Below are 24817 nucleotides of genomic sequence, written 5' to 3' on the forward strand. Positions count from 1 at the left end.
CCAGGTGCTGAAGCCCTAACTCCCAGGACCTCAGAATGGGGCCTGCTTTACAGTACTAACTTATTTAATCTTCACAACAACTCCATAAGGTAGATACGATCCCCATTTAACAAATGAGGAAACTGAGGCACAGAGCGGTAACTTTCCCAATTCAGCTGCAAATGACAAAGCTGGGATTTGCACCTAGTTCGTCTGGCTTTTAGAGGCCTCTTAGGGGAAAAAAAACCTTCATATACCACGCCCTTCCAGAATTTCTTGGAACGGGTAGAATGGTCTGGCCTTCTCAAGTAATCAGATCTCCTGCATGTTCCGCAGGTGTTAAGTCTCAGTCAACTCTCAAACATCCAGCCACACGCAAAGTGTAAAATGTTCTCCAAGGTTGGTTGAAGGGAAAGGTGTGCACTTTTTTTTTTTTTTTTGAGACAGGGTCTAATTCTGTCACTCAGGCTGTAGTGCAGTGGCACTATTATGGCTCATGGCAACCTTGAACTCCTGGCTCAAGGGATCCGCCCATCTAAGCCTCCCAAGTAGCTGGGGCTATAGGTGTGTGCCACAACGCCCGGCTAATTTTTTATATTTTTAGTAGAGATCAGGTCTCCCTGTGTTGCCCAGGCTGGTCTCGAACTCCTGGGCTCAAGCAATCCTCCTGCCTTGGCCTCTGAACATGCGGTGATTACAGGCGTGACAGCCACCGTGCCTGACCCGAGGTGTGCACTTTAGACATAAAATGAGAGAGGCCAAGTTCACATTCTGTTGGTGAACAGAAATCTAGGCTGGCCTCCTTTTGGTTCACAAAGAGTATTTATGATTTCTACTTTTTTGGTTTCTTTTTGTCTTCTTTTATTTTTCCCCCCAAAAGGACTTTAAATCTTCTCAAGCCCTCTTATTAGTAAATGTTTGCCCCTCCCCGCCCCCGAATTCTCTCTTGTGCTCCCTCCATAGAGAGGATCTTAGCTTGCAGGACTGTTAGGGAGCTGCTGCCAGCCGGCTGCTCCTTCCATAAAAGGCTACTGTCATGGGTCTGATATGAAGAACTCTGCCGTTGGGGCTCATCAGGGTGGGGCGGCTGCAAAACACACACCTCAGAAGGCGTCTGATCCGATGGAGTGGATGGGTCATTTAAGGTTGACTGTGAAAATATCACATCCAACTTCCTTTTTTGAAAAGTAAATAATGGTGAGCTGTATCTTTAAATAAAGTTAAATCCTCCTGCCCCTGCAATATGCTGGGGCCAGACCTCATGAATTCTTAATACTTGTTCTAATGTGTTTAGACAAAAAACAAATTTTATACATCTTTTTCAACAAAATAAAAGGAGGAAAATATTTTGAAAGAAATGATGCTAAAGCACAGCCCTTTGTGACACCATTCAAATTTATGCTTATACCTGCCTATATTTTTTTAGAGACAGGGTCTTACTGTGTCACCCTGGCTGGAGTGCAGTGGTACAATCATGGCTCATGTAGCCTCAGCTCCTCGACTCAAATGATCCTCCTACCTCAGCCTCCCACGTAGCTCGAGCTATAGATGCATGCCACCACACCTGGCTAATTTTTAAAAAATTTTTCTTTTTTAAGAAATGGGGTCTTGCTATGTTGTCCAGGCTGGTCTCAAACTCCTGGGATCAAGTGATCCTCCCACCTCAGCCTCCCAAAGAGCTGAGATTGCAGGTATGAGCCACTGCACCCAGGCTGCCTAAATTAATTTTCTAGGACCGCCATAACAAAGTACTGCAGACAGGATAGCTTAAGCTGCAGAGATTTCTCTTCTCACAGCTCTGGAGGCTGGAAGTCAGAGGTCAAGGTGTTGGCAAGGTTGGTGTCCTCTGAGGCCTCTCTCTTTGGCCTGCTAATGGTGGCCTTCCTGCCACCTATGTCTTCACACGGTCCTTCCTTTGTGCATGAGTGTGTCCTAATCTTCTCTTAGTGGATGAGGGCCCATCCTGATGACCTCATTTTAACTTAATCACCTCTTTAAAGCCCCTGTCTCCAAATAAGGCCCCATTCTGAGATCCTGGGAGTTAGGGCTTCAGCACCTGGATTTTGGAGGGGGACACAGTTCCACCCACAGCGTTACCCATGTCTGTTTTGCCAGTGTGGAGTCAGTACAGGCTCCAGGACACATCCACAGAGCACAGGCCACATAGAGGGGAGCTTCTGTCTAGAAGGAAAAGCTGGCAGAACACCAGCAAAGACAGCCTCTTGAGGGTGGTCTTCAAAAGATGCAGCAGGATGCAATGGCAGTTGACAATGGGATAGCTGTTGGTTGTGAGAACCCTAATCCTCTACCACAGGGAGGAGAAAGCTGACACCAAGTTCAACCCACATCAACACGGGGGTGGGACACCCGTGAGGGGGCCAAGGCTGTAGTCCAGAAGAAAGGTGGATGAAACTGGGGAAAGAGCAGTAGCACAGGGAGATGGGGGAGGATGGGGTAATTCAGAATTTCCCTTTCTGAGAGTGGCATCAACACCATGTTGAAGTAGGAGTTCTCTGGCTTCTCTCCTCCCCAACAGAATTTCAACTAGCAACAATCCCGTGGCAAGTTTACCACCCTGAATATCCCAGAACTTGGAGTGAAGCTTTGCATCCCCTGGGATGGCAGAGCCAAGAAAAACCATGAGGACGGTAAGGGGATGGCTGCTCTCTGACCACGCCACTCCTCCCCAAGCCCGCACAGTGCCACACACAGAGGAGTCCCTGGATGCTCGGTTTCTCCAGTGGACACAGTGGATGGGAGGTGGGCGTTCGGCTTCCCCACCAGTCTGAGACTTCACAGGAGACTCACTCTAGTCTTTTCCCGCAGGAAGCACTGTGAGTACCGGCAGGGTCAGCCCAACAAGGGTCAGTAAGAACTTCCCTTTTCAAAAGATAAAGCGGTTCACATAGAGAGCTGTGGTGGACTCTTTCTGCTGCCTGCCCAACAGACTTCTGCACATTTCCTAAGGACAGAACCGCATTTTTGTACTAGAGCAGAGATTCCGTGACATCAGGAGAAGAGGCCCTTCCCCCAGTCCCAGGAGCCGATAAACTCATTCTTCTTTGCAATTGTACAATGACATGCACAGGGAGTCTTCCTTTCCAGGATATAAAGCACCATTAGGAGAAAGTTTTTGGCTTGCCTTGGCCCTTATTTTTTGTTTGGGGGATGTTGTGTGAGACAACATCATTCCTGAGCTGTGGCAGCCATCTTACCATCATGAGGAAACAGCCACAGGGATAAAAAGCCAATCCTCTGAGGACCTGGAAGAAAGGAAAGAACCTGGCTCCCAAGGCATCACTGAGACGCAAATCCACAGTAAGTAAGCACAGCACCTACTTCTGGGCTTCTTTTTATGAGAGAAAAAAAAAGTTCCCATTTGTGTAAACCATAGTGTTTGGTGTTCCTTTTCTTTTTTAGTTTTAATTGTATTTATTTCCTCTCTTTCAGATGGGTGATTTATTCACATGGGTCAAAATTCAAAAAGTATCAAAGAGTAAACAGTGAAATGTCTCTCTTTCACTCCTATTCCCCAACCACCAAGGTCCCTGCCCTGGAAGCAACCAATGTTACTGTTTCTGATGCTTTTCCAGAGGTAATTTATGCATATTCAAACAAATATATATGAATATATTCCTTTACTTTTTTATTTCTACAGATGGTACTACAGTAGTCCCCCCTTATTTGTGGTTTTGCTTCCCATGGTTTCAGTTATCTGCTGTCAACTGTGGTCCAAAAATATTAAGTGGAAAATTCCAGAAGGAAACAATTCATCTGTTTTAAATTGTACACTGTTCTGAACAGCATGATGAAACCTCAAGCTGTCCTACTGAGACAGAGTAGGGATGGGACTTGGGCCCCACTCGTGCCCTACCGAGAATCTCTATTGTAAGCTGGGGTGGGGGGTGTGGCCAGTGAGGACCCCAACCAGACTGTCCAGACCTCGTACCGTGACTCTTGCTCAAGGTACTATAGCCACTCATTGCAGACCCTTAGAGAGACTAAGATGAACAACGTCCCACCATAAATCTTACTCCAGGTGCCATACCCACTAGTTGTAGAAATTAAAATAAGCAGCTCCCACCTTAAATCTTACTCAAAGGAGTTAACCCTATCTCCCGTATGTACACCACAAGACCAGAAGAACGAGCGCTCCTTTGCCTTATCTTCATTATAATACTAAAAATCACACCCACGGTGGAGACTTAACATGCTAACGAGACACGTGATGCATAAAGAAGCGTGTTATCACACTGAACGGGTGCCAAAATTTCCTCATCTCTGCCTGCTCAAACTCACTCCCTTCCCACTTTAGCTCCTTTAAGATTACTCTCTTGAGTCTCTTCCAGGAGCCAGCCAGAGATTTCTCTCTCTTGTGCTGCCTCCCTTATGCCCTGCATAAGCTCTAGTAAAGCCTTGTCTGGGAAAACTGTTTTGGCCTCATGTTAACTTCTATTGCATTAACAACCCCCAAGACCCTATGGTTGGTAACACTACTCCTGTCCCTTCAAGACATGAATTCTCCCTTTGTCCAGTGTCTCCTCCCTGCAGACGCTCCCTACCTCTTAGTCACTTACAAGCCTTCCCAGTGATCAGACCAACTGTTGAGGTATTGCATGCTTGTGTTCGAGTCACCCTTATTTTACTTCATAATGGCCCCAAAGCGCAAGAGTGGTGATACTGGTAGTTTAGATATGCCAAAGAGAAGCCATAATATGCTTCCTTTGATGACTTTGCTAATATTTACGTAACAATGCACCTTCTATTCATGCAATTGTGAAGCAGAAAAAAAGAAATTCATACTAGTTTTGCTGTCACACCTTAAACTGCAAAAGTCATGGTGCATGCTAAGTGCTTAGTTAAGATGGAAAAGGCATCAAATTTGTGGGTGGAGGACATGAACAGAAACGTGTTTTGACTGACAGTAATCAGGTTCAGTGCTATCCACGGTTTCAGGCATCCACTGGGGGTCTTGGAACATATTCCCCTTGGAGGAGGGTGGACTACTGTGCACGATGTTCTGTAAGTTCTTCCCCGTGCCTTTTTCATTTATTAAAATAGCTTGGCCATAATACCATATTAGTACCAAAAAAACTTTCTCATTCATTCATTTTTCTGTCTGTGTAGTATTCTATCACATGGCTGTACCATTTAACTGGATCCCTTTTGAGAATTTTTAATTCATTTCCAACCTTTACTATTACAGACAACACTACAGTAATAACCTATGTCATTTTGCACATATGGAAGTACTGCTACCAAAAAATTGCTGGAAATAAAATTTCCTGGTTAGAAGTTACATACATTTCGTTTTGATAAATGTTGCTAATTTGTCCTCCATAGAGCTGGAACATCGGAAATTTTTTTTTTTTTTTTTGAGACGGAGTCTTGCTCTGTTGCCCAGGCTGGAGTGCAGTGGCACAATCTCGGCTCACTGCAAGCTCCACCTCCCGGGTTCACGCCATTCTCCTGCCTCAGCCTCCCAAGTAGCTGGGACTACAGGCGCCCGCCACCATGCCCGGCTAATTTTTTTGTATTTTTAGTAGAGACGGGGTTTCACCGTGTTAGCCAGGATGGTGTTGATCTCCTGACCTTGTGATCCGCCTGTCTCGGCCTCCCAAAGTGCTGGGATTACAGGCATGAGCCACTGTGCCCGGCCGAACATCGGAAATTTTTAAGTGTCCATTTCCTTACATAAACACCAACTTTGATGTGTTATCAAATATTTTGATCTTTGTCAAATGGAAAGATAGAAAAAAAAGTTATCTCAGTGTAATTTTTATTTGGATTTCTTATTGCGAGTGAAGTTTTTCATTTCACTGTGAATGAGCATTTCATTTCATATGAGTGAACATTTCATATGTTAGAAAGCCATTTGTAATTTATTTTCTACTAACTGTTCATATCTCTTTCTATTTTTCTTTTCTTTTTTTTTTGACAGGGTCTTGCTCTGTCACCCAGGCTAGAGTGCAGGGGCACAGTTACAACTCTCTGCAGCCTCCACCTCCCAGGCTCAAGTGATTCTCCCACCTCAGCCTCTCTCCAGTAGCTGGGACTACAGACACACACCACCATGCCAGGTTACTTTTTAAATTTTTTGTAGACATGAGGTTTCACCAGGTTGCCCAGGCTGGTCTCAAACTCCTGAGCTCAAACGATCCTTCTGCCTCAGTCTTCAAAGTGCTGGGATTACAGGTGTGAGCCATCACACCTGGCCTCTATATTTCTATTAGTTTCCAAATGCTACCTTTTTATCTGCAGTCATCTATTGAACAATAATTTTTTCTTCACTAATTTAAAACTACTGTTATGATAAGCCAAATTTTTGTGCAAGTTTGAATTTACTTCTGGACTTTCAATTCTCTCTCATTGATCCATCTTTTCAACTTGCCAACATTACAGTCTTTCAATTGTTTTAGCTTTATATTTTAATATCTATTAGGGCCAGTAGCTCCTTTTACTCTCTCTTTTTAAAAATCTTTCTAACTATATTTTCTTCTTTTTCCACATGAATTTTAGGATCTGTTTATTTAGTTCACTCCCCCTCCAAAAGAAAGGCTCCTTTGAGGATGTGTTTTGAGATTGTATTGAATTTACAAATCAATTAGGGTGTTGGGTTTGTTTGTTTTTAATTTGAGACGGAGTCTCGCTCTGTCACCCAGGCTGAAGTGCAGTGGTGCGATCTCGACTCACTGCAACCTCTGCTTCCCGGGTTCAAGCGATTCTCCTGCCTCAGCCTCCCAAGTAGCTGGGATTACAGGTGCATGCTACCATGCCCGACTAATTTTTGTATTTTTAGTAGAGACGGGGTTTCACCATGTTGGCCAAGCTGGTCTCGAACTCCTGACCTCAAGTGATCCGCCCGCCTCAGCCTTCCAAAGTGCTGGGATTACAGGCCTGCGCCACGGTGCGGGGCCGGGTCTTCTTTTCAAGAACATGATATACTTTTCTATTTGTTGATACCCTCCTCTTTGTGTCCTCAGTAGCATTTTAATGTTTCCTTAATATGGGCATTTCTCATTATAGTCATTCCTTAGTGTTTTACCTTTATAAGTGCTATAAAAATGGGATTTTTTAGTTTTGTTTTCTTTCTTTTTCCCCAGCCACCTACTGAATTCCCTCATGATCTATAACAGTTTTTTTGTTTTGTTTTGTTTTTGTTTTTTTTCTGAGACGGAGTCTCGCTCTGTCACCCAGGCTGGAGTGCAGTGGCGCGATCTCGGCTCACTGCAAGCTCCGCCTCCCGAGTTCAAGCAATTCTCCTGCCTCAGCCTCCCAAGTAGCTGGGACTACAGGAGCCCGCCACCACGTCCGGCTAATTTTTTGAATGTTTAGTAGAGACGGTGTTTCACCATGTTAGCCAGGATGGTCTCGATCTCCTGACCTCGTGATCCGCCTGCCTCGTCTTCCCAAAGTGTTGGGATTACCAGCGTGAGCCACCGCGCCTGGCCTATAATAGTTTTTCAATTAATTTTCTTAGGTTATCACCTACAAATAATGCTAATTTTGTAATAATTTTTCTAGAAACAAGTTCTTGCCATGTTGCCCAGGCTGGTATGGAACTCCTAGCCTCAAGCAATCTGCCCAACTTGGCCTCCCAAAGTGCTGGGATTACAGGCGTGAGCCACCATGCCCAGCCCTAATATTTTTAAATCTTGTCTAAATGCATCGCATAGTACCTCCAGAACAATAGTAAATAGTAATGGACAGCTCTGTCTCAATCCTGATTTTAAGGGCAATACTTTCAGTATTTTCTCATTAAGCAGCAGTCGAAATACGTATATTTATTTTATTATGCTAAGGAAGTATCCATATCTTATTATTTCATAATAATCCAATGGTTAATGAATAAATAATAGAAATGGGAAGACCAGATGGAAGGCTACTGCAATAGGGAGATGGAGAAAGGTGGAAGGTTGGAGATATGCCTTAGAGATAGAGTCAACAGGATTTATTGGTGGGCGTGGGTCCCAGCTCATATTTTATGGCCTTGGGTACTAGTTTGTTTAATCTGAGCCTCACATTCAAATTAACATTTGGTAAACATTGAGTATTTACTATGTACTAGGCATCTTAAGATACAACAGCCAACGAGACAGACCTGATACATGAACTTCTGGAGCTTGTAAAATAATCACAATTATTGCTTTTGTAGACAAGTGCTATAAAAGAGAAGCACAACATATAACCAGTGACTGATTCTAGGTCTGGAGTTGAGGAAATCCCTCCCTGAGGAAATTTAAGATGCAACCTGAAGAATAAATAAGGGTTAGCTAAATCGAAGGGGTGTTGGAGAGGAGAGCTCTGCTGGTGGGCTAAATGGTACGTGCAAAAGCCCTGTGATAGGAAGAATAGTTTGGCTGGAGCTCGGGAATAGAGAGATGAAGCTAGAGAAGTAGGCAGGTAACACATCATCAAGACTTACAGACTACAACAATTTTGAACTTTACCCTAAGAGCAATAAGAAACCAGTAAAATTTTTTCCAGTGTAGTAAAGTATATATATTATATATATATGTGTGTGTTATATATGTGTGTGTGTGCCTGTGTGTGTGTATATATACACACCTACATATAAAATATGTATATATATGTGTATATATACACATATATATATATAAAATATGTATGTGTGTGTATATATAATATATATATAATATATATTTTTTTTCACTCTGCTGCCCAGGCTGAAGTGCAGTGGCATAATCTCGGCTCACTGCAACCTCTGCCTCCCAGGTTCAAGAGATTCTCCTGTCTCAGCTTCCCTAGTAGCCGGGACTACAGGCGTGCACCACTACACCTGGCTAATTTTTGTATTATTAGTAGCGATGGGGTTTCACCATGTTGGCCAGGCTGGTGTCGAACTCCTGACCTCAAGTGATCCACCTGCCTTGGCCTCCCAAAGTACTGGGATTACAGTCATGAGCCACTTCGCCCGGCCTGTAAAGTATATAAAGTATATTAATCTTAAGTATATAGCCTGAAGAAGCATTACATAGGTATATACCCGTCTTACCATCACAGAAGATATGCAACATTTTAGTTCCTTAGAAGATAACTTCATGCCACTTTCCACTCAGTCATGCTTACTGCTTGAGTCCCAGTTTATATTCTGGCAGACATATGATATTCCAGAGATATCCACTTTTTTTTTCCTATTTTGACTTATATCCCCATCAGTTAGTGTTTGTTTGTTTGTTTGTTTGTTTGTTTGTTTGTTTGTTTTTAAGATGGAGTCTCACTCTTGTCGCTCAGGCTGGAGTGCAGTGGCACGATCTTGGCTCTGCCTCCCAGGTTCAAGCGATTCTCCTGCCTCAGCCTCCCGAGTAGCTGGGATTACAGGCGCCCACCACCACACCTGGCTAATTTTTGTATTTTTAGTAGAGACAGGGTTTTGCCATGTTGGCCAAGCTGGCCTTGAACTCCTGGCCTCAAGTGATCTGCCCATTTCGGCCTCCTAAAGTGCTGGGATTACAGACATGAACCATCACGCCTGGCCTCATTTGGGTTTTTTTTCTTAACGAGTTTTTAGTTTGGAAAAATCTTAGAATTACAGAAAAGTTGCAAAGATAGTACAGAGGATTTCGGTATACCTTTCACCCAGCTTCCTTTAGTGTTAATATCTCACATAGCCATGATACATTTGTCAAAACTAATTAAGAAATTAACATTGTTGAAACATATCAACTAAACTACAGATTTTATTTAGATTTCACCAGTTCTTTCTTTAAATCCTTTTTCTGTTCCAGAATCCAATCCAGGATACCACATTGCACTTAGTGATTATGATCCCTTAATATTTAGTCTTCTCTGATCTGTGACAGTTTCTGTCTTTCCTTATTTTTTCATGACCTTCGCAGTTCTTTTGCTTTTGTTTCTGTTTTTTTTCAGAGACAAGATCTCACTCTGCCGCCCAGGCTAGAGTTCAGTGGTGTGATCATAGTTCACTGCAACCTCGAACTCCTGGGCTCAAGCAATTCTCTCCATCTTAGCCTACTGAATGGCTAGGGCTACAGGCATGCACCACTATACCTGTTTTTTTTTTTTTTTTTTTTTTTTTTTTTGAGATGGGGTCTTTCTATGTTGTCTTGAACTCTTGGCCTCAAGCGATCCTCCCGCCTTAGCCTCCCAAAGCACTGGGATTACAGGCGTGAGCCACCACACACATGACTAACCTTGGCAGTTTTAAAAACTCCACTTTTAGGCTGGGTGCGGTGGCTCACACTTGTAATCCCAGCACTTTGGGAGGCCGAGGTGGGCGGATCACGAGGTCAGGAGATCGTAGACCACGGTGAAACCCCGTCTCTACTAAAAATACAAAAAAATTAGCCGGGCGTGGTGGCGGGCGCCTGTAGTCCCAGCTACTCGGAGAGGCTGAGGCAGGAGAATGGCGTGAACCCGGGAGGCGGAGCTTGCGGTGAGCCGAGATTGCACCACTGCACTCCAGCCTGGGCGACAGAGCAAGACTCCGTCTCAAAAAAACAAACAAACAAACAAAAAAAACTCCACTTTTCTGATTATTTTGTAGGCTGACACGCCATTTGGGTTCATGTGATGTTTTCTCATGATTAGAAACTGCCAACCTAGGCCAGGCACCGTGGCTCACGCCTGTAATCCTAGCATTTTGGGAGGCTGAGACAGGCAGATCGCTTAAGTCCACAAGTTCGAGACTAGCCTAGGCAACATGGTTAAACCCCATCTCACAAAAAAAAATACAAAAATTAGCCTGGTGTGCTGATGTGTGCTTCTAGTCCCACCTACTTGCGGGGGCTGAGGTGAAAGGATTGCTAGAGCCCGGGAGGTCGAGGCTGCAGTGAGATGTGATCGCACCACTGCACTCCAGCCTGGGAGACAGAGCGAAACTGTCTCAAAAAGTAAAAAAAAAAAAAGGAAAAGGAAAAGGAAAAAGCAACTGCCAACCTGTCTTCCAAAGTGACTATATCATTTTGCATTCCCAAAAGCAATGAATGAGAGTTCCTGTTGCACATCTTCACCAGCATTTGGTGGTTGGTGGCAGTGTTTTAGAAATTCTGGTAAGACCAGCATTTGGTGGTTGGTGGCAGTGTTTTGGAAATTGTAGTAGGTGAGCAGTGGTACCTCATTGTGGTTTTAATTTTCATTTCTCTAGTGACAAATGCTGTTAACCAACTTTCATATGCTTATTTGCCATCCAGGTATTTTATTTTTGGAAGTGTCTCTTTAGATCTTTTGCTTGTTATTAAACTGGAACATTCGGCAGTGTGCAGTGGCTTACACCTATAATCTCAGCACTCTGGAAGCCCTAGGCGGCTGAATCGCTTGAGGTCAGGAGTTCGAGACCAGCCTGACCAACACAGTCAAACCCCATCTCTACTAAAAATACAAAAATTAGGCTGGGAATGGTGGATCACGCCTGTAATCCTAGCACTTTGGGAGGCCGAGGTGGGTGGGTCATCTGAGGTCAGGAGTTCAAGACCAGCCTGACCAACGTGGAGAAAGCCCGTCTCTACTAAAAATACAAAATTAACTAGGCATGGTGGTGCATGCCTGTAATCCCAGCTACTGGGGAGGCTGAGGCAGGAGAATTGCTTTAACCTGGGAGGCAGAGGTTGCGGTGAGCCGAGATCACGCCATTGCAATCCAGCCTTGGCAACGAGAGCAAAACTCCATCTCAAAAAAAAAAAAAAAAAGAAAAATACAAAAATTAGCCAGGTATGTTGGCGGGCACCTGTAATTCCAGCTACTCGGGAGGCTGAGGCACAAGAATTGCTTGAACTTGGGAGACAGAAGTTGCAGTGTGCCAAGATTGCGTCGCTGCACTCCAGCATGGGTGACAGAGCAAGACTCTGCCTCAAAAATAAATAAATAAATAAATAAATAAATAAATAAATAAATAAATAAATAAATTGGGCCATTTTGTTGCTGTTGTTTGTTTGCTTGTTTGTTTTTGAGATGGAGTCTCGCTTTCTCGCCAGGCTGGAGTGCAGTGGTGTGATCTCAGCTCACTGCAACCTCCACCTCCTGGGTTCAAGCAATTCTTGTGCCTCAGCCTTCCAAGTAGCTGGGATTACAGGCACACGCATCTTTGTTAAGATGCTATACACGCCCAAATTTTAACCACCCCTTTGAGTTACTCATCACCAAGTTTCTTCTGCATGTATGCACGATGCATGCATTAATACATTTGACTTGTTTTACTCTTGTTAAACTTTTGTTAGCCTAACTTTCAGGAACCCAGCCAGTGAACCTAGGAGGATTAAGGAAAGGATTTTTCTTGCCCTACAGAGGCAAGACAGAAAACATACAATCTGATTCCATTCATAAACTTTAAAAAACTAAACTACATTGTTTAGGGATGTATGTGTAAGTAGTGAAGCTGATAAAACAAAAAGCAAGGAAATGGTAATCACCAAAGGCTATTTAGTCATTGCTCTGGGAAGGAGAAAGTTGGTTATGATCAGAGAGAGGTGCACGGATGACTTCTGAACTTCCAATAATGCTTCATTTCTTGACCCAGGTGGTAATTACATAATCATTTCATTTTATAATTATTTATTAAACTATACATATACACTTATGCAGTATTCTGCTGGGATGTATATTTCACACATAAATTAAAATAAAAGGGAACAAGCTTGGGTTAAGTATAGCAAAAGGTCTGAAAGATCTCATTTTGACCAACATGAGATACCTATGAGACAATCAAATGGTGAGCATACAAGATTGGAGACGTAAATTCAGGAACCCTGGATATAAAGATAAAAATTGAAGGACAAAAATATGTAAGATCACCTACAGAATGTATGTGGGTGACAAGAGAAGAAGGCCTAAGATGTAGTCCTGTGGAACTCCCACATTTAACGGTCAGGCAGAGGAGGAAGAGCTAGCAAAGGAGACTAAGAAGGAGTAGCCAGCCAGGCGCAGTGGCTCACGCTTGTAATCCTAGCACTTTGGGAGACTGAGATGGGTGGATCACTTGAGCCCAGGATTTCGAGACCAGTCTGGCCAACACGGTGAAACTCCGTCTCTACTAAAAATACAAAAATTAGCTGGGCATGGTGGCATGCAACTGTAGTTCCAGCCACTTAGGAGGCTGAGGTGGGAGGACCGTTTGAGCCCGGGAGGCAAAGGTTGCAGTGAGCTGAGATGGCACCACTGCATTCCAGCCTGGATGACAGAGTGAGACCTTGTCTCAAATAAAATAAAGTAAAATAAAATAAAGAATAGCCAAAGATGCAGGAAGAAAACCAAGGAAATATTATGTCTGGAGAAAAATGTTTTAAAGGGAGTGGTCAATATGCCAGAGCTACTGAGAGATCAAGTAAGATGAAGATGGAAAAGTATCCATTGGATTTAGCAAAAGTGGTTATTGACCTTAGCAAGAGTAGATCCAATGAAGAGACAGGGATGGAATTAAATGAAGGCTGGGTGGGAGGTACACTGGGCTACCAGATTGCACAATTCCAGAAAGCACCTTTCAAATTATGCCCCAGGAAGCACCAATAACACAGACTATAGCTTAACAGTGGCCCATAGAGCTATCCAATGCAGAGAGCCTGGTGAGGAAATGTAGCCCTTGGTTCAAGTGATTTAAGGGCACTACCCCTAAGATCCAACGGCTCATCTTCAAAGCTGCTTCTACCCCTTACTAAAAATGTACATTTGGCCAAGTTACTCAAATATTTTACATCTTGGGGTCCAAATCTGTAAAAAAAAATACTAATGCAGTAGGACTGTTGTGAGGAGTAAATCAGTCTACGTTGAAGGGTTTGGCCCACAGTAAGCATTCAATAAATGTAAATTTTTATTTTCTGTATTGCTTAGACAACTCTTTCAAGGAGCTTGGCTATGAAAGGAGAGAAATAAAACAATAGCTGGAGGAAGATGCAGAATTAAGGGAAAGTTTCTTTCTTTCTTTTTTTTTTTTTTTTTTTTGAGACAGAGTCTCGTTCTGTCTCCCAGGCTGGAGTGCAGTGATGCGATCTCGGCTCACTGCAACCTCCGCCTCCCAGGTTCAAGCGATTTTCCTGCCTCAGCCTCCCTAGTAGCTGGGATTACAGGCCTGCACCATCATGCCCGGCTAATTTTTTTTTGTATTTTTAGTAGAGACAAGGTTTCACCATGTTGGCCAGGCCGGTCTCCAACTCCTGACTTCAAGTGATCCACCCGCCTCAGCTTCCCAAAGTGCTGGGATTACAGGTGTGAGCCACTGCGCTGGGCCGGGGAAGTTATTTTTGTTTTTTTATTTTTGCTTTTCAAATATTTTGACTGTTTTTTAGAGAAGTTTTAGATTTGCAGAAAAATTTCACAGAAAATACAGAGAGTTCCCATAGACCCTTTCTCCCCATCCAAACATGTAATTTCCCCTTCTGCTAACATCTTCCATTAATGTGATATATTTGTTATAATAGATGAACCAATATTTATATATTATTATCAACTGAGGTTCTTAGTTTACATTAGGGTTCTTCCTGTTGTAAGGTTCTGTGGGTCTTGACAAATGTATAATATCCCTGAATCCATGTTACTGTATCACACCACACAGTTTCACACTCCTAAACCCTCCCCTGTGCTCCACCTGTTCATTCTTCTCCCCAAGCCCTTGGGAACCGCTGATCTTTTTACTGCCTCTATAGTTTTGCTTTTCCAGAATATCATATGTATAGGCATGCGATGACGACGTGTTCTGAGAAATACATCGTTAGGTGATTCTGTCACTGTGTGACCATCATAGTGTACTTTCACAAATCTAGATGGTATCGCCTACTACATACCTAGGCTAGGTGGCATAGCCCATTGCTCCTAGGCTACAAACCTGTACAGCATGTTACTGTACTGAATAATGTAGACAATCGTAACACAGTGTAAGTATTTGTGTAGCTAAACATAGAAAAGGTATGGTAAAAATATGGTGTTATAATCATATGGGACAAATATGGGACCACCATCATATATGCAGTCTGCTGTTGACTGCAATGTCATTATGCAGCTCATGACTCTAGTTGGAACCACACAGTATGTAGCCTTTTCAAATTGGCTTCTTTCACTTTGCAATATGAATTTAAGGCTCCTCTGTGTTTTTTCATGGCTTGATAGTTCATTTCTTTTTAGCACTGAATAATACTCCATTGTCTGGATGAAACCACAACTTATTTATCCATCCACTTACTGAACAACATCTCGGTTGCTTCCACATTTTGGCAATTTTGAATAAGGCCGCTAAAACATACATATGTGGGGTTTTGTATGGATATTCAACTTATGTAGGTAAATACCAAGGAGTGTGATTGCTGCATCATATGGTAAGAGTACATTTAGCCTTGTTAGAAACACCGAAATGTCTTCCAAAGTGGCTGTACCATTTTGCATTCCAACAAGCAATGAATCAGAGTTCCTGTTGCTCCACAACCTCACTGGCATTTGGTGTTGTCAGTGTTCTGGATTTTGGCCATTCTAATAGGTGTGTAAGGGTATTTCACTGTTGTTTTTAACTTGCATTTATCTGATGATGTATGATATGCAGAATCTTTTCATATGCTTATTTTCCATCTGTATATCTCTCTTGGTGAAGCGTCTGTTAAGGTCTTTGATCCATTTTTTAGTCTGATTGTTTTCTCATTGTTGAATTTTTCTCTTTGTAAATTTTGGATAATGGTCCTTTATCAGATGTCTTTTGCAAATATTTTCTCCCAGTTTATGGCTTGTCTTTTCATTCTCTTGATAGCATCTTTCACAACTCAGATTTTTTTTTTTTAACTTTTATTTTTTACTTCGAGACAAGGTCTCAACTGTCACCCAAGCTGGAGTACAGTGGCACAATTATGACTCACTGCAGACTCAACCCCCCAGGCTCAAGCAATTCTTCCACCTTAGCCTCTCAAGTAGCTAGGAGTACAGGTCTAAGCCACCACACCTAACGAATTTTTTAATTTTTTTGTAGGACGGGGTTTCACATGTTGCCCAGGCTGGTCTTAAACTCCAGGCTCAAACAATGCTCCTGCCTTGGCCTCCCAAAGTATTGGGATTACAGGCATGAGTCACCGCACCCAGCCAGAATTTTTTTTTTTTTTTTTTGAACAAGGTCTGGCTCTATCACCCAGGCTGGAGTGCAGTGGTGCATCTTGGCTCACTGCAACCTCTACCTCCTGAGCTCAAACAATCCTCCCACCTCAGCCTCCCTAGTTGCTGGGATTATAGGCATGTGCCACCATGCCCAGCTAATTTTTGTATTTTTTTTTCCTTTTTTTGTAGAGATGAGGTTTTGCCATGTTGCACAGGTTGATCTTGAACTTCTGAGCTCAAGTGGTCTGCCCACCTCAGCCTCCCAAAGTTCTGGGATTACAGGTGTGATCCATAGTGCCTGGCCAGAAAATTTCAATTTTAATGAAATCCAGTTTACCAGTTCTTTCCTTTATGGCTTGTGCCTTTCGTGTCATATCTAAAAGTCATCACCAAACCCAAGGTCATCCAGATTTTCCATGTTATCTTCCAGGAGTTTTTTTAATTTTGCATTTTATATTAATTTTCGTGAAGGACATAAGTCTGCATTTAGATCTTTTTTTCCATGTGGATGCCCAGTTGTTCCAGCATGTTTTGTTGAAAAGACTATCTTTTCCCCATTGTATCGCTTTTGCTCCTGTGTGAAATATCAGTTGACTATATTTATGTGTGTCTACTTATGGTCTTTCTATTCTGTTCCATTAATTCCTTTGTCTGTTCTTTTTTTAAATTTTTTATTTAGTTTTCTTTTTTTTTTGAGATGGAGTTTCGCTCTTGTCGCCCAGGCTGGAATGCAATGGCACGATCTCTACTCACTGCAACCTCCGCCTCCCAGGTTCCAGTGATTCTCCTGCCTCAGCCTCCCAGCCTCCCGAGTAGCTGGGATTACAGGTGCCCCCAACCAGATCTGGCTAATTTTTGTATTTTAGTAGACATGAGGTTTCACCATGTTGGCCAGGCTGGTCTCGAACTCCTGGCCTCAGTTGATCCGCCCACCTCGGCCTCCCAAAGTGCTGGGATTACAAGCATGAGCCACCACGCCCAGTCCTTTGTCTATTCTTTCACTAACACCACATCATCTTTGCTACCTTAGCTTTATACAGAACTCAGTAGTATCAGTGCTCCAATTTTGTTCTTCAATACCGTGTTGGCTATTCTGGATCTTTTGCTTCTCCATATAAACACTATAATCAGTTTGACAATGTCCGTAAAATAGCTTGCTAAGATTTTTACTGGGATTGCATTGAATCTATAGATCAAGTTGGAAAGAACCGACATCTTGTCAATATTGAGTCTTCTTCTCCAGGAACATGGAATTTCCTTCCATTTATTTCCTTTGATTTCTTTCATCACAATTTTGCAGTTTTCCTCATATAGATGATTTTTTTGTTTTGTTTTGTTTTGTTTTGTTTTGTTTTGTTTTGTTTTGAGACAGAGTCTCGCTCTGTCGCCCAGGCTGGAGTGCAGTGGCACGATCTTGGCTCACTGCAAGCTCCGCCTCCTGGGTTCAAGCAATTCTCCTGCCTCAGCCTCCCAAGTAGCTGGGATTACAGGCACCTGCCACCACGACTGGCTAATTTTGCAGTTTTAGTAGTGACAGGGTTTCTCCATGTTGTCCAGGCTGGTCTGAAACTCTCGACCTCAGGTAATCCACCTGCCTCGGCCTCCAGAAATGCTGGGATTCTAGGCATGAGCCACTGCACCCATCCCCCATATGGATCTTGTACATATTTTGTTATACCTAAGTGTTTCTTTGGGGGGAGGCTTCTAATATACTTGGTACTGTGTATTTAATTTCAAAGTCTATTTGTTCATTGATGATATATAGGAAAGCAATTGACCTTTGTGTATTAACCTTGTATCCTGAAAACTTGCTATAATTGTCTACTGGGGCTGAGCATGGTGGCCCATGCCCTGTAATCCCAGCACTTTGGGAGGCTGAGGCAGGGGGATCCCCTGAGGTCAGGAGTTCAAGACCAGCCTGGCCAACATGATGAAACCCCATCTCTACTACAAACACAAAAATTAGCCACGCGTGGTGGTGGGTGCCTGTAATCCCAGCTACTCAGGAGGCCAAAGTAGGAGAATCGCTTGACCCAGGGAGGCAGAGGTTGCAGTGAGCCGAGATCATGCCACTGCACTCCAGCCTGAGCGACAGAGGCAAGACTCCGCTTCAAAAATATATATGTATTAGTCTGTAGTTGTATTTCCTTGTAATGTCTTTGTCTGGTTTTGGTAGTAGGGTAATGCTGGACCCATAGAATGATTTAGGGTATTTCCCCTGTGTCTGTCTTCTGGAAGAGACTGTAGAAAATTGGTATAATTTCTTCACTAAATGTTTGATAGAATTACCAGTGAACCCATCTGGGCATGATGCTTTTTGTCTTGGAAGGTTATTATTTATTGAATTTCTTTATAGATATAGGCCTATTCAGATTGTCAATTTCTTCTTGTGTGAGTTTTGGCAGATTGTATTCTAAAGGAATTGATCCATTTCATCTAGGTTATCAAATCTGTGGGCACAGAGTTGGCCTTTATTCTCCTTTTTTTTGAGATGGAGTTTCACTTTTGTTGCCCAAACTGGAGTGCAATGGTGTGATCTCGGCTTACTGCAACCTCCGCCTCCCAGGTTCAAAGGATTCTCCTGCCTCAGCCTCCCTAGTGGCTGGGATTATAGGCACGCACCAAGATGCCCGGCTAATTTTTTGTATTTTTAGTGGAAATGGGGTTTCAGCATGTTAGCCAGGCTGGTCTCAACTCCTGACCTCAAGTGATCCACCCGCCTCGGCCTCCCAAAGGGCTGGGATTACAGGCATGAGCCACCGCGCCTGGTCCTCTCCTTTTAATTTCTATGGGCTCTGTGGTGATGTCCCCTCTTTCACTTCTGACATTAGTAATTTCTGTCTTGATTTTTTTCTTAGTCTCACTAGAGGCTTACCAATTTTATTAATCTTTTCAAAGAACAAGCTGTTGGTTTTGTTCATTTTCTCTATTGATTTCCTGTTTTCAATTTTATTGCTTTCTATTCTAATCTTTATATTTCTTCTCTTCTGCTTGCTTTGGATTTAGTTTACTCTTCTTTTTCTAGTTTCTAAGGTAGTTGATTGTGTAATAAATCTTTCTTCTTTCCTACTATAATGCATGCAATGCTATAAATTTCCCTCTAAGCACTACTTTTGCTGTATCCCACAAATTTTGATAAGTTGTATTTTCATTTTCATTAGTTCAAAATATTTTTAAATTTCTCTTGCGATTTCTTCTTTGACCCACGGGTTATTTGAATCACATTGTTTAATTTCTAAGTATTTTGAGATTTTTCAGCTATCTTTCTGTTACTGATTTCTACTTTAATTCATTGCAGTTTGAGAGCAGGCATTGTATAATTTCTATTCTCTTAAATTTGTTAAGGTGTGCTTTATGGTCCAGAGTTGGTCTATCTTGGTGAATGTTCCATGTGACTGTAAGAAGAATGCATTGTTGAATGAAGCAGTCTATTGATGTTCATTATATCGTTATTTATGGTGTTGCTGATTTCAACTCCGTCCTTAATGATTTTCTGCCTGCTGGCTCTGTCCATTTCTGGAAGAAGGATGTTGAAGTCTCCATCTCTAATAGTGGATTCATCATTTCTCCTTGCAATTGTAACAATTTTTGCCTCATGTATTTTTGATGCTCTGTTAATAGGTGCAACACAGCACGGATTATGTCTTCTTGCAAAATTGACCCCCTTATCATTATATAATGCCCCTCTTTCTGCCTGATAATTTTGCTTACTCTGAAGTTTGCTCCATCTGAAATTAATATAGCTACTCCCACTGTTTTTTTTTTTTTTTCCTTTTTTTTTTTCAAGATGGAATCTTGCTCTGTCTCCCAGAGCTGGAGTGCAGTGGCGCAATCTCAGCTCACTGCAACCTCCGCCTCCCGGATTCAAGCAATTCTCCTGCCTCAGCCTCCCAAGTAGCTGGGATTACAGGCACACGCCACCAGGCCTGGCTAATTTTTGTATTTTTAGCAGAGATGGGGTTTCACCATGTTGGGCAGGCTGGTCTCGAACTCCTGACCTCATGATCCACCCGCCTCAGCCTCCCAAAGTGTTGGGATTACAGATGTGAGCCACTGCACCCAGTCCCACTATGTTTTAATTAATGCTAACTATATCTTTCTCCATCCACTCACTTTTGGTCTGTATGTGCCTTTATATTTAAAATGGGTTTCTTGTAGACAACATATAGTTGGGGCTTTTTAAAAATTCATTCTGACAGTCTCTGTCTCTTAATTGATGCATTCAGACCCCACTGACATTCAAGGTGATTATTGATATAGTTGGATTCATACCTATCATATTTGTTACTGTTTTCTCTTTGTTGCTCGTTTGTTCCTACTTTTGTCTTCCGCTCTTTTTCTGGCTTTTGTAATTTTAAGTGAGCATTTGTATTATTCCATTTTCTCTCCTTGCTCTTAGTATATCAGCTATACTTATTTTTTCCATTTCTTTTATTTTAGTGATTGCTGTGGAGTTTAAAATCTACAGTTAAAACTAATCCAAGTCAACTTTCAAATAACACTATACTACTTCACAAGTAGTGCAAGTACCTTGTAATAACAAAATAATCCTAATTACCTCCCCCCATCCTTTGTATTACTACCATCATTCATTTTACTTATGCATAACATATATATATATGACCAAATACACTGATGCTATTACTATTTTGAACAAATCATTACCTGTTAGATCAATTAAGATCAAGAAAGCCCGGGTGCAATGGCTCACTCCTGTAATCCCAGCACTTTGGGAGGCCGAGGCGAGTGAATCATTTGAGGTCAGGAGTTCAAGACCAGCCTGGCCAACAAGGTGAAACCCTGTCTCTACTAAAAATTTAAAAAAAAAAAAAAATGGCCGGGCATGGTGGCTCACGCCTGTAATCCTAGCACTTTGGGAGGCCAAGGTGGGCAGATTGCCTGAGCTCAGGAGTTCAAGACCAGCCTGGGTAACATGGCGAAACCCCGTCTCTACTAAAAATACAAAAAATTAGCCAGGCGTGGTGGTGCACACCTGTAATTCCAGCTACTTGGGAGGCTGAGACGGGAGTATCACTTGAACCCCAGAGGCAGAGGTTGCAGTGAGCCGAGATCGTGCCACTGCGCTCCAGCCTGGGCAGCACGGCGAGACTCTGTCTCAAAAACATAAAAATCAAAATAAAATTAGAGAGTCCAGAAAATTAAAATGAGACAGTCCAGAAAATTCTCACAGCACTAAAGTCTTATAGGGAAATCAGTTCTTTCCTTCATCCTTCCAAGAGATTCACTCATAGGTTCACTAAGCACCTGCTGGCATCAGGTACCATGCTAGGGACAGGAATGTCTGCGACATGATTCCTACCTTCAAGAAGCTTGTAGACTATTGAAACAAACAAACATTGATACAATGTGTAACAGCATATGAAGCACATGTTCTATCACTTTTAATCCTCATTACAACTCGCCATTTCCTCCACTTCTCAGATGTGGAAACTCTTTGACCACAACCTTCAATTCTTGCTCAACCGTTCCCACTATGCCTCAGCCCCTCTCTCAGGACTGCCAGTCCTCTGCCTCCTCTACTTGGTTTGCAGGCATCAGCTCCTTCCATTTTCACTTCCCTTTCTGTCCATCTTACATCCTATAGCCCACTGTTTTTGTCACTCTTTTGTTGATACTATAAAGTCCCTTGCTTTTCTGAACTTTAATCACACGTTTATGGAAACATCCCACTTCTGGATGAACTGAACTATTTCCTTCTCTATGTTTGCAGTGAATCTCTGAATACCACGGACAGTCTCACATGTCAATGCAGATGTTGTGACTTCAAGTTTACGGTCCCACCGGGGCCTTAACACTGCCTGGCGATCCTGCCACATCCCAGTGACCAACCTGCTCCTTCCCTCCACGCAATGAGTGCTCACACCTCCTCTATGGAAACTTCTAGATGCTACCTCATCATCATGCTCTTGCTGTCAACAGATGACATGGAACCCATCTTCACCAAAAAACTCAACATCCTCCTTTACAATGACAGAGATCCAGTTGTTGACAATACCAAATATGAGCAAAGATATGGAGCAACTGGAACTCTCATAAGTTGCTGGTGCAAGTGTGTGGGGGAAACTCCCTCTGTGTTTTTCCTCTACTCTCACACCACAACATTCAACACAGAAGAAGACTTCTCTAGCCAAATGTGTTGTGGGGGGTTCCCTACACACCAAGTGCCAGACACCAGCTGGCTGTCCTCTAATTCAGTTGCCACACTGTCTTCCCGACGCTCTCTCCCACAGGTTGAGGGCTTAGTCCCCAAGACTGCCCCGTCACACCAGTCACAAGCCCAAGCCTCTGGAACTTCTGATCGACTGGCTTCAAGTTGGGGTTCCCATGACCCCCTCTTTGGGTTCGATTAATTTGCTGAAGCGGCTCACAGAACCCAGGGAACTTACTTATGTTTACAGGTTTATTATAAAGGATATTGCAGAGGATACAGGTGAAGAGATGCACAGGGCAAAGTATGGGAAAAGGGGCATGGAGATTCCATGCCCTCCCCGGGGGCATCACCCTCCAGGAGCCTCCACATGCTCAGCTACCCAGAAGCTCTCTGCACCCAGTCCTCTTGGTTTTTTATGGACACTTCAAGACATCAGCATTCCTTCTCCCAGGGTACAGGGTGGGACCCTCTCATTGGAGGGTATTTAGACCCATAATCAGAAAGGAGGGGATCATTAGAGTCCTGCCTTGAAACAGGTAAAAAGAGGGCAGGAGGTCAGAGGCCTGCCCCTGAGGCCCAACGCACCCAACATTATAACAAAAGACTGTAACAGGGGCTATTGGAGTTATGAGCCAGGAACCGTGGATGATTTCCAATATACATCATAACACCACAGCAAGTTTAAAATGTCACAGCTACTTTGGAAAACTCTTTAGGAGTTGCTTATAAAGCTAAATATACACTTACTCTATGACCAAGCTATTCTACTCCTAGGTATTTATCCAAGAGAAAGAAAAACAAATATCCAAAATACTTGTATAAGAATGTTCACAGCAGATTTTATTTATAATAGTCAAAAACTGGAAACAACGCAAATGTCCATCAACAGGTTACTGGATAAACTAATTGTGGTCTATTCATACAATAGTAACCTACTATATTCCACTGTAGTAATACACAGGTACACAAAACGACATGGCTGAATCTCAAAAACATTATGTTGGGCAAAAGAAGTTAGATAAAAATAAGCCGCGGCTTGGCCGGGCGCGGTGGCTCACGCCTGTAATCCCAGCACTTTGGGAGGCCAAGGCAGGCGGATCACTGGAGGTCAGGAGTTCAAGACCACCCTGGCCAACATGGCAAAACCCCGTCTCTACTAAAAATACAAAAAATTAGCTGGGCATGGTGGCACACACCTGTAAGGAAGGGATCCCTTTGGATCCCTGTAAGGAGCTGAGGCAGAGGATCCCTTGAGCCTGGGGGGCAGAATTTGCAGTGAGCTGAGATCACGCCACTGCACTCAAGCCTGGGTGACAAAGTGAGACTCTGTCTCAAAAAAAAAAAAAAAAAAAATTCACAGACCATCCTTGTAACTAAATCTTTGCACATATTTTATTTCCTTAGGATAGACTCCTAGAAGTGGAAATGCTAAGTCAAAGAGTGTGAGCACTTTTAAAGCCTTTGAAACCTATGAGAACATTGGCTTTGAGGCTAGACAGACCTGACCTTGAATTCCTGGCTTATGGCCTGTGGCCTTGAGCCCACCACTTCTGGGTACTGTGTGTGTGCCCAGTACTCCTCCTTGTCCCTCTATTTGGCTACTTATCACATTCTACTCTATTATCACTATTAATCCATGGGTCTTGCATATTCTAAACCCTAGTTATAAACCCCTGAGGGCCAGGCCTGTGCATATTCCTCCCCGCATCCTGCCCAGCACCCAGCACAGAGCTCAGTGTCCAGGCCAGGGCAGTTGGTGCTGCAGGAAGAGTAACGGCCACGAAGGAAGGCATCCAGGTTCCATTCCCAACCTTCCCACTCCACACGGTCATAGAAAAGCCTCTCATGACCTGGCCCCATTACCTGGGCAAACTCATCACCTCTCACTCTGTTCTTTAGCAATTCTGAACTCGTGCTTCTCAAGAACTAGTAGATCCCAGAACACACCTTACTTTTTCACATTTCCATGCCCTCACCCACTTCTCAACACTGGTAGCCCATATTGTGCCTTTGTGGAAATTAGGAAAAGGTGCCACTTCCCCCTCATGAGGCTAGATTCCAGACCCCACTCATCCCTTGGCCTGGCACCATACTGCCCTGACCAACCTGCATACTATTTCAACATAGCCTGGAACAAACACGCTGGTCCACCCAGCAAACCCCTCCTCATCCATCAAGCCACAGCTCAGATGCTACCTCCTCCATGAAATCATCTTCAGATACCCCCGCAGGTTTCGCTGGTTTCTCTGCTAAGCTTCCACTGCTTTTTAAACAGCCTCCATTGAAACAATTATCTTTTTTGAATCGTGGCTTTTGGCCAGGTGGCGTGGCTTATGCTTGTAATCCCAGCACTTTGGGAGGCTGGGACGGGCAGATCACTTGAGCCCAGGAGTTCAAGACCAGCCTGGGCAACATGGCAGAACCCTGTCTCTACCAAAAATACAAAAAATTAGCCAGGCGTGGTGGTGCGCTTGGTCCCAGCCACTCAGAAGGCTCAAGTGGGAGGATCGCTTGAGCCCAGGAGGCAGAGGATGCAGTGAGCCAAGATCTTGCCACTGCACTCCAGCCTGGGTGACAAAATGAGATCCCCCATCTCAAAAAAAAAAAGGAATTGTGGTTCCCCCC

The 24817-nt window shown here is 43.3% G+C and overlaps 1 protein-coding gene and 1 long non-coding RNA gene across 2 annotated transcripts in view; one reads left to right on the plus strand and one right to left on the minus strand.

The window, feature by feature from the left end:
- Nucleotides 1–24817, minus strand: part of VAMP1 (vesicle associated membrane protein 1) — a 77368-nt gene that overhangs the window by 5484 nt on the left and 47067 nt on the right. The window lies entirely within an intron of this gene.
- LOC116472579 (uncharacterized) lies at nt 2288–23175 on the plus strand. The gene is made up of 3 exons (XR_004249117.2): nt 2288–3297; nt 3430–3574; nt 21752–23175. It is a non-coding gene; the product is annotated as an uncharacterized LOC116472579 (long non-coding RNA).

This window comes from Hylobates moloch, unplaced genomic scaffold, assembly GCF_009828535.3.
Source record: "Hylobates moloch isolate HMO894 unplaced genomic scaffold, HMol_V3 SCAFFOLD_8, whole genome shotgun sequence".
NCBI lineage: Eukaryota > Metazoa > Chordata > Mammalia > Primates > Hylobatidae > Hylobates > Hylobates moloch.